Source organism: Pelophylax lessonae, assembly GCF_965119305.1.
Source record: "Pelophylax lessonae genome assembly, chromosome: 5".
NCBI lineage: Eukaryota > Metazoa > Chordata > Amphibia > Anura > Ranidae > Pelophylax > Pelophylax lessonae.
Window position 1 is genome coordinate 187,236,231 of NC_138772.1, and position 15,424 is coordinate 187,251,654.

Sequence of the window (15,424 nt, forward strand, 5' to 3'; positions counted from 1 at the left end):
GTACTAGACTAGTACTATTCCTGGCTGACAGTGCCAGGCCAGCCTATTTGCAAAAGGAATCCTGATTTGAATTAAATTGTTGCTGCCAGTGCCAGCCCAGCCTATCTGCAAAAGAAATCCCTAAGTAGAAGTCACTCTTCTCTCCAGTTCTCCACTTACCTTGGGTGTGCTGTGTGGTTTGGCTGCAGAGTGTTCCCGCTGGACATAGTACAGGAGATGGTCAGAGACTGCAAACATGATACAGGAGATGGTCAGAGACTGCAGACATGATATAAGAGATGGTCAGAGACTGAGGACATGATACAGGAGATGGTAAGAGACTGAGGACATGATACAGGAGATGGTCAGAGACTGAGGACATGATACAGGAGATGGTCAGAGACTGAGGACATGATACAGGAGATGGTCAGAGACTGCAGACATGATACAAGAGATGGTCAGAGACTGCAGACATGATACAAGAGATGGTCAGAGACTGCAGACATGATACAGGAGATGGTCAGAGACTGAGGACATGATACAGGAGATGGTCAGAGACTGAGGACATGATACAGGAGATGGTCAGAGACTGAGGACATGATACAGGAGATGGTCAGAGACTGAGGACATGATACAGGAGATGGTCAGAGACTGAGGACATGATACAGGAGATGGTCAGAGACTGAGGACATGATACAGGAGACTGCAGACGTGATACAAGAGATGGTCAGAGACTGCAGACGTGATACAAGAGATGGTCAGAGACTGCAGACGTGATACAAGAGATGGTCAGAGACTGCAGACGTGATACAAGAGATGGTCAGAGACTGCAGCCGTGATACAAGAGATGGACAGAGACTGCAGACATGGTACAAGAGATGGTCAGAGACTGCAGACATGATACAAGAGATGGTCAGAGACTGCAGACATGATATAAGAGATGGTCAGAGACTGCAGACATAGTACAGGAGATGGTCAAGAGACTGCAGATGTGATACAAGAGAAGGTCAGAGACTGCAGACATGATAGAAGATAGGACACTAGGGGGGCCAGAGAGCACAGGGAAAGCAGATAGCACTGGAGGAGTTGAAGGGCAGGGGGGGGGGGTGGGCAGGGAAAAACAGGGGGATGGAGAGCATGAAGGGGGGGACTGGAAATCACTTAGGGGGGAGCCAGGGAGCACAGGGGGGTGGAGAGCACTGGGGGAGCCAGAGAGCATAGGGGGAGATGAAAAGCACTGTGGGGACTTGAAGAGCACGCAGCCGCAGAATGCCTGCAGAAGGGAGGAGGAGAATCAGGTATCCATCCAGCGGCAGCAGGAGCCGGGATAGGGAAACATCAGGAGAGAGATAGAGAGACAGAGACAGAGATAGAGAGACAGAGAACAAGTGGATGGATGATCTTGTAAGAAAGCACAATCTGCAGCGCACTAAGCATGCACAGATTTCAAAGCACCTATACTGAGAACAAGATGTAAGTAGTCTTGCTGAGCTTCTGAAAAATGCTTTTTGACTGGCAGTCTCTGACGTCAATATTTTCTGAGTGCCTGACCCCAAACAAGCATGCAGCAGGTGAAAAACAGAAATCCTGGTGTGCCTACTTTCAGGGCAGTGACCTGGAAAGCATAGAAGCCAGTAGATCAGCATTAGATCAAGCAACTAGCATTTTTTTTAGCTATAGCAGGCACCTTATTTCTGACTCTTCTTCGCCTTTAAGCTGCTTGTGCTTTCTCTGTAGCTGGCACTTTTTCAGGGTTAAACTAACCATGTGTCTTTACTATGTCCCATTCAGATACTGGAATGAATTTCACATTTGTGCTGTCACAGTGCTCGCAGATTGTCATGAAGGGGCGGCAGACATGTGGGAGAAACTGAAAAAGTTTTCCAAAAAGCTCCACATTGAAGGCAGCTTGTTCCAAATGTGTGGGCCGGCCGCCCCACCCCCTCCTATTCAGTACACACGGCCGGGGCTGCACAGCACTGCAGGCAGCACTGGAGTCGCACTTACCTTCTCTCCCCGCCGCCGCCGCGAGCAGCCCGGAGTTGGACTGAAGGAGCTGCCATCTGCAGCTGCTTGGATGCCGATGCTGCAGGCTTGGCTGCTGGCGGCACCGGGCAGGACACCGGCGCGGCGGGAAGAAACACACTGACTGACTGTTGACTACTTCTCTTGACTTCCGGCTCCACGGCCAATCAGCCTTCTGCTCAGGGGGGGTGTGACTCACACCTCCCCTGAGCAGAAGGCTGATTGGCCGCGGAGCCGGTGTAGCTGGCAAGTACACTGGCCGCAGTGAGGGAAATGAACGTCTTCTACTGTGAGGAGTTGGACGCCGCAGCCCACCGGGGATATGCCTGGTCCGCCCGATGGTCAGTCCGGCCCTGATGTGACCAATCTTAGTTATCACATGATAACAAGTAAGTTAAGAGACATGAATAGCTTAAATTCATGACTGTTTTGCTTACTATTGTGATGCTGTGATTGGCCCACAGCTATCACATGCTACCTGGGGCAATCACAGTATCTTGTACCATGTGATCAGCTGTAGTCAATCACAGCATCACAATAGTAAGCAAGCTGTCATAAATGAAAGTCATTCATGACAGGTAGAACTATTGCTTATAACAGTGATTCTCACTGGCATAAGCAGTGACAGTGCAAAAAACTACTCTAATGACAGTATGTAAACAATAAATGTAAACAAAAACAAATATTACTTTTTTTTATTATTTTTTGTCACCAGTTAGTATCGCTTATCACTGCCACACTAGTCATATGAGGCTGACTGGTGACTGGCACTGGAGACAGTATGTAAAAATGTTTTGAAAAGAAAACCAATTTCATTAATTTTTTTCATTTTCCAAAACATCGTGACAAAACAATTACAACTTCAAAAACCTTACCATGCCTCTTACTAAATACCTTGGACTGTCCAAGTTTCTAAAAGGGTCATTAGTCGGGTATTTGTACTGTCCTGGCATTTTAGAACCTCAAGAAATGAGATCAGGACTGATCAATTTTCAAATATATATACCGTGGGTTTGTAGATGCTATAACTTTCACACAGATGAAATAACATTCACTGATTTGGGTTATTTTGACCAAAGAAATATAGGCGACCGCATTTTGGCCTAAATTTATGAAGAAAGATTACTTGCAAAATTTTATAACAGAAACTAAGAAAAATGTGTTTTTTTTCCTAAATACTCTTGTAGCACTGCCCCCTTGAGGGCGGGTTGATTTTCACACTTTTAGGTCCCCCTGGGTTACTGGTAGCAACTGTATGCAGAATCTTAACACTCTACTTTCTTGGCTCAGTCAATGAACAGTCTAGGGGTTGTTGTTTTTGTTGCTTTATTTGATATGGGGATGGGAGAAAGGATGAGTGGAATACTCCAACACTTGAACTATTTACAATGCTGAGGACTTCTATCTGAGAATGTGGCACTAGATAAATCTGAGGTAATGTTCCTTTAGTACTTATCCTTAGGGCACACACCTAGTACCCCCTCTCTATCCACCAGCCAACACCCGTCTGCTGATCACTGCACTTCGGAGTGGCCCCCTTCCTGGCCGGGCCCTTAAGCACGATCCGTTGTACTCACTATACTGCTTTCAAGATTCTCCAGCGCCCCAACTCCCCCGACCAGCTCCCCCGGACCCCCGGGCCTGGCTCCACACCTCTGGCTAACCAGGCCGACCGCCCACGATCACACACCAACCACCGCAGAAGAGGAGGCAGCTGCCACCCTCCTTCTGGGACTCTGCTCACCAGCCAAAGACCTTGAGCACATGTGCCCCTGGCTTTTTATACTACACCCCACAATGCACCGAGACAGCAGTCTGTGCCAATCCCCGGGGCTGTACCAAAGCCTGTGTGCCCATTGGTCAGGTTTCCTCCACTATGCAATGTGCCTCCCCATTGGACCAGTGGGGACACTCCCTTAGACCACACGAATCACACACTGAGCACATTTAGCAGACCTAACTCACAGCTCCTGCTCCCTGTAAAGCATAGAGAAACATAAAATGTACCTGCTGCTCCTCTGATGGGCAGACAGAGCCAAAAACTATACTCACTAAGTGGGTGCTACACTCTGTATTTTTTTGTTTTTTTGGCAAAAAACAAAAAGCCAATTGTGATCAATTACCACCAAAAGAAAGTTATTTTTTGGTTGTAAAAAATGATATAAGCTTTATTTGCATACAGTGTTGCATGGCCAAGCAATTGGCAGATAAAGTAGCACAGTTCTGAATAGCAAAAAAAATCCCTGGTCACGAAGGGAGTAAAACCTTCAGGAGGTCACCTTAACGAGCCACTTTGCCGCAGTAGCAGCACAGTCATCAGTGATAAAGTGGTTACTGTTAAACCACTTCTCCTCCAAACTCATTGTGTGGCCATGTGTCCTCTTACATTCCCTGAGACTGAATAGCTTTTTTCCTATGCTGGGATCACCATTAAGGTATTTGTAAATCGCTACCATATCTCCTCTCAAGCGTCTCTTCCCCAGCCAAAATAAATTTAGTGCTTGTCGTCGCTCCTCGTAATTGAGGTCCTCCAATCCCCTAAATTGTTTTGTTGCCCTTCTTTGGACTCTCTCCAGCTCTAGTACATCCAGTGGTGGGATTCAGCCGGTTCTCACCGGTTCCACCGAACCTGTTACTAACATTTTACAAGTTCGTGGAACCGGTGGAAGCCGAGAGCAGCGGCAGAGATGGCTCTTTAAATAGGCAGTTGCTAATTAAAGAGCCGTCTCTGGGGGTGGACAGCAAAGCTTCCTGCTCACCTCCGCGCTGGCTGCTCCTTGTCTTGAGTCCCCCCCCTTCCTGCTCCACTAAGCAGCACAGTCTCCTCTCCTCCCCAGCCAGAGTCCTGACCTCACTCCCCCTCTCCCTCCCCCCCAGTCGGCTCCCGCGCAAGTGAATGAACTGAAGCACACAGCCAGGTGCACTAAGAGAGCCGGAGGACACAGCGGGGATGTCTGCAAGGCTAGCCCCCCTCCTCCCCCCTGTCATACACTGGTCACCCTCGGAGCTGATTCCCCATCCATGCTGCTGCTGGAAGAAGCCCAGGTCGGTGACTGTGGATGAGTGTCCTGCAGCTTGGTAAAGTTGAGTGAGATGACCCCATCCCCCACACACCATCCCATACCCCACACTATCTCCCCTGGGACCCCTTCTAACCTGGGAAAAGGGACCCCTTCTCCCCTGGAGTCAGGGAACCCTTCTCCCCTGGAGGCAGGGACCCCTTCTCCCCTTGGAGTCAGGGACCCCTTCTCCCCTGGAGGCAGGGACCCCTTCTCCCCTTGGAGGCAGGGACCCCTTCTCCCCTTGGAGTCAGGGACCCCTTCTCCCCTGGAGTCAGGGACCCCTTCTCCCTTGGAGTCAGGGACCCCTTCTCCCTTGGAGGCAGGGACCCCTTCTCCCCTTGGAGTCAGGGACCCCTTCTCCCCTTGGAGGCAGGGACCCCTTCTCCCCTTGGAGTCAGGGACCCCTTCTCCCCTGGAGTCAGGGACCCCTTCTCACTTGGAGTCAGGGACCCCTTCTCCCCTGGAGTCAGGGACCCCTTCTCCCCTGGAGGCAGGGACCCCTTCTCCCCTTGGAGTCAGGGACCCCTTCTCCCCTGGAGGCAGGGACCCCTTCTCCCCTTGGAGGCAGGGACCCCTTCTCCCTTTGGAGTCAGGGACCCCTTCTCCCCTGGAGGCAGGGACCCCTTCTCCCCTTGGAGGCAGGGACCCCTTCTTCCCGTGGAGGCAGGGACCCCTTCTCCCCTTGGAGTCAGGGACCCCTTCTCCCCTGGAGTCAGGGACCCCTTCTCCCTTGGAGTCAGGGACCCATTCTCCCCTGGAGTCAGGGACCCCTTCTCCCTTGGAGTCAGGGACCCCTTCTCCCCTGGAGGCAGGGACCCCTTCTCCCCTTGGAGTCAGGGACCCCTTCTCCCCTTGGAGTCAGGGACCCCTTCTCCCCTGGAGTCAGGGACCCCTTCTCCCCTGGAGGCAGGGACCCCTTCTCCCCTTGGAGGCAGGGACCCCTTCTCCCCTTGGAGTCAGGGACCCCTTCTCCCCTGGAGGCAGGGACCCCTTCTCCCCTTGGAGGCAGTGACCCCTTCTCCCCTTGGAGGCAGGGACCCCTTCTCCCCTGGAGTCAGGAACCCCTTCTCCCTTGGAGGCAGGGACCCCTTCTCCCTTGGAGTCAGGGACCCCTTCTCCCCTGGAGTCAGGGACCCCTTCTCCATTGGAGTCAGGGACCCCTTCTCCCCTTCGAGTCAGGGACCCCTTCTCCCCTGGAGGCAGGGACCCCTTCTCCCCTTGGAGTCAGGGACCCCTTCTCCCCTTGGAGTCAGGGACCCCTTCTCACTTGGAGTCAGGGACCCCTTCTCCCCTTGGAGTCAGGGACCCCTTCTCCCCTTGTAGTCAGGGACCCCTTCTCCCCTGGAGTCAGGGACCCCTTCTCCCTTGGAGTCAGGGACCCCTTCTCCCTTGGAGTCAGTGACCCCTTCTCCCCTTGGAGTCAGGGACCCCTTCTCCCCTTGGAGACAGGGACCCCTTCTCCCCTGGAGACAGGGCCCTGGACAGGGACCCCTTCTCACCTTAAGGCTTCTCCGTGGCCATCTCCCACCAGGAGCTCCTTCCCTACAGGGGGTTCTGGGGGACCTACTGCTGCCCGACGGGGATGATGAGACCCCTGAGGTGAAACTCACACAAATCAATTTTTTTATCATTTTAGGCCAATTTGTTATCTGCTAAATCTTTTTGGTTAAAAAAAAATTGCAATAAGTGTATTTTGATTGGTTTGCGCAAAATTATCACATCTACTAACTACGGGAGGATTTATGTCTTTTTTTTTTTTTTTTTTACTAGTAATCGCGGCGATCTGCAATTTTTAGCGGGACTGCGACATTTTCGGCGGACAGATCAGACCCCTTTACTGAAAGTCGGAACTGGTTACTAAAATTTTTGAATCCCACCACTGAATACATCCATTCTGAGGACTGGTGACCAGAACTGGACAGAATACTCCAGATGTGGCTGGATTAGCGTTTTATAAAGTGGCAGGATTATAGTTGTATCTCTGGTGTATATCCCCTTTTTTATGCATGCCAATATTCTCCCAGCTTTGGCAGCTGCAGCTTGACATTACATGCTGCTGCTCAGTCTGTCTTCCACTAGGACCATATCTCTCTCCATCCTTGATTCCCCCAGAGGCTAGCAAGATAGTCACTGCAATATGTCAGTTTTTAAATAATAATCCTAAATACCTTTTTTGCAGCGCTCCTCTGTGTGGTCACATGATCTCCCTCTGCTGGCTGGCTGACATCACTGGGGAATCCAAGCCCCTCCCACTGCTGTTCTTTGATCGAGGAAACAGAGCAGAGGGAGATCATGTGACTAAAAAGGTATTTAGGATTATCATTTAATAGAAACACACACTGCACTTTATATCTTACAAAAACAGAGATGATACAAATATTTGTGTTATGTGACTTTACAACCTCTTTAACAAAAAACTGCCTCCTGCTAAATTGTATTTTTGTTTTTGTTTGCACTGGTGTTTGTCCTCCATGGCAATGCCCAGCTCCCAATGCCATTTTTTTTTGACAAACCCTTGCCTATAAGGCCCCTTTCACACTTGTGCGACTTGTCCTGCGATTTGGAACTGCAAAGTCCCATGACAAGTCATTCTCCATGATTTCCAATTGGTACCGTTCATTTCTGTACGACTTCAAGTCGCAATGACTTCAAAGTAGTCCCTGCACTACTTTTTGGCTGATTTTAATGCGTTTTGAGGTCCAAAGAAATAGCCATTGCTTCAAGTCCAGTCAAAATCACAGCAACAAAATCGCGGCAAAATTGTGGCAACAAAATCGCGAAAAAATTGCGTGACTTTTAAGTCGCATAAGTGTGAAAGGGGCCTAAGCCTTAGAAAAAGGTTTTGTTTACAAACAGAATGAAACCAGTTGGGAAAAGAGATTAAGAGCCCATTCAGACTAGCGCGACACGACTTTGGGGGGCGACCTGTGAAGTCGCGTGCACCGCTGAGCACCGCGACTCCGGCGCGACTTGCAGAGACTTCACATAATGGAAGTCTATGCAAGTCGCTCCGAGGTCGCCCCAAAGTAGTACAGGACCCTTTTTCTAAGTCGGAGTGACTTGTGTCGCTCCTATTAGTACGGGTCCTGTGCTAATCAATGGACCGCGACTTGTCAGGCTGACAAGTCGCCTAACAAGTCGCGCTAATGTGAATGGGCTTTTAGTGGTACATGTCAATTCTTTATGTTATTTTTGGCTACTTTTGCTTTATTTAGTACATGCTACAGGTGTGCCATTTAGGGAAGGATTTAGACGTGCATCTAAATCTACTGGTCCTCTAAAACTCAATCCACATTTGGTTTGCTTTACAGCGGTGATTGACAGGCTGTGATGACTCCTCATTGCTTTTTTTAATCCTATATTGCAGCAAGCGCCCTGCAACTACATGCATTGTGAAGAGTTGTAACAGCGACATGTAAACACCCCCATCTGCTATCTATTTCAGCTTGGGGGGGGGGGGGCAGTTGGGGGGTGATAAATATGCGATTCAACCATTCTTTTTTTTTTTTTACACCCCAATCACACGTCTTGGACCCTATTCACACATTTGCTTTCTGGGAACTTGTGAAAATATGGCACAACACACATCATGCATGCAGTGCTATTCATTTTATTGCACCCCAAATGAAGGTAGCAGTCATACAACAAAACATGCTTGTTTGTCATAAATAGGGCAGCTCATTCAAGAAGCAGTATAAAAATTCATTTATTTAAACGAAAATTGGCAACTTACAAGACAATGTAAGGCATATGCATGTAGAAACATCTTTCGGATTCAGCTTTCAGGGATACAACTTTGCAGAACAGGATGAACTTCCTTGGGAGGGATTGTAGCACCTGTAGCTGTAATACATAGGAGACACTGCGGGGGACAGCAGACTAAAGGGCCATACACACTATAAGATTTTCTGAAGACTTTTTCCTTCAGATTTACCTTTTCTATGTAGTGCAAGGGCCTGCCAGTTTGCATACAAATTGAAAGTGTTTAGGTTTGACCTCATATTATATGGTTTTGGTAAGTCTAAAGAAAAAGTCTTCAGAAAATCTTATAGTGTGTATGGCCCATAAGGGTCCTTTCACACGGGCCTTCTGCCCGGCAGACTCCATTTTGCTCAGCGGGGATCAATCCGCTGATCCCCGCTGAGCAGGTGGATGAAAGGTCCATCTCCACTTACTTGGCAGAGATGGACCTATCATATCCCCGCTCTCCTCTATGGGAGATCGGATGAAAATGGACCGCCTCTCTATTTTAATCCGATCCAATCCGATCCGATCCTCCAGACGGATGGAAAATAGGGTTTCAATCCATCTGAATTTCACGGACAGGATTGGATCGAATAGCAGCGGGTGTCTGCGGACATGTCTCCACTGACATCCGCTGCCCCATAGGGTTGCATGGAGCATCCGTCCAGGTCCGCCTGAAAAACTGACAGGTGGACCTGATCTGGAAGCTTGTGTGAAAGGACCCTAAGACCTATTTCACACTTGCGGAGCGTTCAGATCCACCTGTCAGTTTTTCAGGCGGATCTGAACAGATGCCCAATGCATCTCTATGGGGCATCGGATGTCAGCGGAGACATGTCCGCTGAAATCCGATCCGATCCTGTCCGTCAAATCTGGACGGATGGAAACCCTATTTTTTATCCGTCTGGTGGATCAGATCGGATTGGATGAGAACGGACATTCAGCCGAAAAGAATCTGTCATGCAAGCATTAAAATTTTTGTATGCCGACACCAGAGCGGCCGATTGTTCGCCAGTCAGTACAGATTTCGGCCGACAGACCGCAGATTTGCAAGACTGGGCATGCTCAGAAAAGGAAAAACACAGGGAAAGTTAACCATTACATGACATCACTTCTGCAGTTGGCTGTAGTCAGCGGACAAAATTCTTGTGCAGTCTTTTGCACTTTTCAACAGACACCGACAGCCCTGGACAAAAGACGGCCGATCGTTCGCCGACGATCGGTACGTGTGTACAGGGCTTTAGTGTAGCAATAGGTAAATGAGGTTCAGCTGGTTACCTGTGTTACCAAAGCTACCCTGGACTTTAGTGAGAGGAATGAGGTCTATGAGGATATTCCCAAAGAGCTGTGGTCTGTACTGTTTCACAAAAGTAGTGCTTCTCTGAATCACTTTTTTTTTCTATAGAGTCTACAAGTTACCCTGATAAAGTCCTAAAGCCATCGATATAAAGACTCCATATCTGTGCCATTTTAATTTTTCTGCAGTTTCTGTTTTTTTTCCATCCTGTACCTGTTTTGTGTTATTGCTTCTAAAGTTCCACCTGTTTAGTAAATTGCATGTTAAAGTAAGGGCCCTTTTACACTGGCTGTCTGATCAGGTCTGCCTGTCATTCCGGCGCACAGATTAGACCCCAAACTGACATTTTTGACACTTTTTGGAGGACCAGTGACATTACTACAGTAATCAGTGCTAAAAATTCACTGTTACTGTAACAATGACACTGGCCTAGGGGGAGCCTAGGGGAGCCTAGGGGGAGGGAGAGCCTAGGAGGAGGGGGAGCCTAGTGTTTTCTAACTGTGAGGGGGATTGGCTTATTGGATCAACACAGGGACCTGTGTTCCTAAATAGGAGGAACACAGGAGCCCTGTGACGATAACTGACAGAACAACGGTCTGCTATGTTTACAACGGCAGACCACCGTTCTGTCTTCCCAGGGAGTGATCGCGGGTGCCCGGCAGCAATCCCAGCCGCTGGCCCCGCAGAGCAGCTTCCTAACTTGTGAATCGGGCGTGCCCCCCCATGCTCGCTTCTGAGGAGCGACGTATGAGTACGGGGATTTGCGCAACCAAGCCAGCTTGCCGCAGTATATCTGCGGGGGTCGGTCTGCAAGTGGTTAAGAAAAGGTCATCATAACTAATGACTATGAATGGGCCAAATGCACCTGGGTTAGGTTCATGGAAAGTTCCAAACAGTTCTTTAAATCTTTGAATTTTTTAAAATCACTTCTGTATCTTTTTAAAAATTGTTTTTTTAAAAAAAAAAAAAAAAAAAAAAAAAAAAGCTTGGTATAAGGGATGACTTTGAATAGATCACAGTGAGGTAGCTGCTCTGCTATGCATGGAACCCTGATCCAGAATCTACGAATGATTTAGCACCAAACATGAGATGCGAGAGAGGTAGCCCCCTTCCATCAGTGCTCCGGTCCTGAGGAGGGTGGTGTTACGTGCTGGCCCCCACCCTAGCAAATGGGTGGGGGGCTGGCTATCCCTGGCCAACCTGGGCTCTGCGGCACTGCGGTATCATCACCTTTAGGGAGAATAAAACCACTGACCATTTTCAAGGCTAAGAGCAAGGTTTTCTCACACAAATAGCATGGATAGGTGGGCACTGGCAGGGGGGACAAGTACAAATGCAAAAAAATACAGTAATGTAGAAAAAAAAACAAGGTGTGTCCTCCTACCAAAAATCATATTAGACCTGGATTTTACCAAGCCCTCATCGAAGCAGGCCACCTAGCTAACCAGGAAAGGGTGAGCATGTGAACCATACCAGATCACATGTCCTCAGCATGAATAGAGTACCTTGCCAGAATGGACCCTCTGACAAAGTGCCTTGTTCTCATGTTGATGAGGACAGGGGCCTCCTCGCAACAAGTCTGTCCTTGTGGTTGTGGGAATCTGCAGGTGGGAGGCTTATTAGAATCTGGAAGCACCTCTTTAAAAGTAAGACCCCCCCCCCCCATATACCTCCCTCCTCATGTGAATAAGAAAAGAGTACATTGCTAGGATCTGAATTACTGGATGACATAACATACAATACATTTACATTGTGGGATTTTTTTGACTCTTTGTTATATTTTTGTGAATGAGTAGGGGTACTAGATGCGACTTATTCATGTACAGTGGGCAATATCAAGGGGCACTCTTATTTTTTAAGGGATCTTCCAAATTTGAATAAGCCCTGTGCCTGCACACCCACATAATCTGTTGGGAAGAAGCCAGGTTGTGGAGAAGAGGCCCTGTCCTCATCAATATGGGTACAGGGTGCTTTTCCAGGGGGATAATCCCTGGCAAGGTACCCTCCACATGTTGAGGTCACATGGCCTAGTTTAATTCAGGGGTGAGCTGCACCCTCATCCCCTCCTTTTCCTTGCTAGCCAAATAGCATGTTTGGATGAAGGTTTGTGGAGACCCCATATCACTTTTTTTTTTGCATGGGGACAACCTTAAAATTCACACCAGATGTGAAGAGTAATTTACATTACTCACCATTCTCATATTTTGTTTACTTTGTTTGACAGCTGAATGGCTGGGCAAATAAGAACTAAATAACAAAAAGTGCATCACTCATATTCAAATGTTAATTGTAAAAGTGCTGAACTGTAGGCACCTTCAACTTGGTCACTGTGCCTCTGCGTAAATTCTTGGATTCTAGGCCCAAGTTGCACATAGGGTCACTGTCAAAATCAAGATTAAAGCAGTATAAAACCCAAAAGCAAATATTTAATATATTGCAGCTTACCATTTCTTAGACATGATGTCTGCCTTAGTTTTCTTGTTTAGGCTTTCTTTCTTGTATGTTATTAGTGATCCAGATAGTAAGTCTGTTGTTGTTTTTTTCAAAAGAACAAGCTATCTTCCAGAAGTATCAGCTTACAGGGTTGAGACAAACTATTTAACCCTGACAGGGGTGCTTACAATGATGAGTTTTTTTTATTCATGTAAAATTATTATTCCAAAAGTAAAAAAAAAACTTGCTGTAACTGATTATGAAGCATGGGCTTCAGTTTGGCTTCAATTTGTTAGTGTATTTAAATTTGCCTCCCCCACCCTAGACTGATAGTGCTGTGCCACCTGTTCTCATGAATCCAGAGTGGGAGCACTCTAAGGCTAAGTTCACACTGCTTTTAGTGTGATTTAGTAGTGCAACTCCAATGCTACTTGGATGCTACTTTGAAAGTGGTTTGCATATTCCATGGGGTCAAAATCATGCTGGAATCGCACCAAAGTAGTACAGGAACCTTTTACAAAATCATGCCGTGTTGAGGTACATTGATGTGAACAGGCACCACTGAAAACAAAGTGAGTTACATTGTCATGCGATTTTGTGTGACTCAAGTTGCATGTTAAGCCACACTAGTGTGAACAGAGCCTAATATGGGAGGTGTGCTACTGTCCACATCACCACGTGAAAACAGAAGGTGAAAAGCCTAAAAAGAAAACAAATGCAGTCACTACATCTAATGACTGGTAGGCTGCATTATATTTCATCTTTGATTTTGGGTTTAATACCATTTTAAGCACCCTAATTATGGTAAGTTCTTCTTGTTATTCAAATATCAGTACCTGAGAAGGAAGTAGGAGTTCTTGCATTTGACAGTTGAATGGCAAGGGTGGAGATAAAAATGAAAGATGTGGAATGTAATATGGGAAGAACTCAAAGCCTCATGTACAGTCTGTGCCTGAATCCAAGGGGCTCCATGAGGCAGTAAGTTGAAGACTAAAAGATGAAGATATTGTGACTCCTGCATATCCAATATTGTACTATTGAAGCAATATTCAATGCAGCTGGTGCTAACATCCAATGTTGTTCCCACAAATGATAATTAGTAACAGTGCAAATGTGTGATGCTGTGCTGCAGAAGCTTCATTTAATAAAACTTACCAATAAATGTGCATCCATGTTGTGTAAATTAAACCTACATGAAAAATATAATACACCATGCAGTTAAGTGTACATAGTAATATAGATGTCCTTTAACAATAGTGATGTAATTCAAGACATACATGTAACAATATATAGTATGCAGTCTTTCTTTTCAATTTACAAAATGTTTTATACCAAATAAGAGCCTTCTTCCGTGATCCTTTAACACCCACACCAAACCAATTTCATGTTGCGCTTCTATTAATAAAAACTTGTGCCACCTCTGTGCTCACAGAACTCTCACCAACAGATAAATCCACCAGGGTATCACCAATTCCACAGTCTTCCAACGTATCCTCCCCACTACAATTGTTTGTTTGTTGTGGATGTGTGTTTCCCAGTGGATCCAGTAATAAGTAGGGTAAGGCTCCTTTAAGACTCACACCTATTCATGAAGACGTATTTGCCTTGCTCATGTTAGGGAAACATATAAAAAAGCCTCCCATAGTGTAGTATATAATTACTAACACGCTTCAAAAACTTCCCATCATAATCATCATCAGGGGAATTCCTGATAAAGTCATGTCACCATGACGTAACACGTAGGGTGTGAGAAGAGGTAGAAGCAAACCAAATAAAGCTTCAGCATTATACTTTTGCACTGGTATTAAGTAAGTCGAAGACTAACACAAAAAACTTGTAGGCACCACAAAATGCCCTTCAGCACAATGGCTACCGCTAGAACATTTCAGGCCAGGTCAGTTTCCCTTAGGTTCGAACTTTTGTTTTCTCTCACAAACATATCTGTGACCTTTACTGATAATTGAATTCAAGCAACTGCACTGTATAATGTGTGATGACAGTAATAGAAAAGTATCTCCCGTGGAAAATTGTTGCAGCAAAAATTCCAACAAATAATATTTCATAATAATATAAATAAGTGTGGCGCTAAATAGTATGTGCAAATAGATATGTGTGCAAATACATATAAACAGATATACACAAAAATCCAAATCCAAGTTCATATAAAGGGAGTCCCAGTGAAAAAAACAATTCATAAAGGTGATAAAAAAATGTGGAAAGATCCCGACACCAACAGAATAAATATGAATGCGCTCACCGGAGGGTATGGACCCAAATTACCATACAGCAAATGGGTCATACAGAGCAGGTTAATCATCATGGATGATTCCAAATATGGCTGGATCAATGGATACTCCAAAAGATGGTCAAGGAGTCTCACCAGGGAATGCCCGGATATCCCACTCAGATGTACATGTGCAGAAATGAACCAGACAACACGAACAAAGTGTAAAACCATTTTCTTCAGATTTAATGACTGTAAAGAAATACACTTACACACATTCTTGAAAGCAGCACACATGGAATTTATTAAAAGGCAATGTAGACATTACTGACACATTTCATCCCATAAGATATAATCATAGGAATTTGCCAGATAAAATAGATCATAACAGATGCATAAATATAAGGTAAAATATCCATAGAGTTGATTACACCTGTGAAAACGCTGCTTCATGATCAAAGATGGCGCCGGTGTGCGTCCCAAGCCTCAATGTAAAATTATAAAAATAGAAAATGTATTTATACAACAAAATAACATCATGTGATCTATACAGTCCAATTTCTAAAATAATAGTAATAGAACCTCAAATACATATCAAAAATACCATGTCCATAGTCTATTGATTGTATAGCCAACAAGATTTCCCCTAAAATGCGTTTT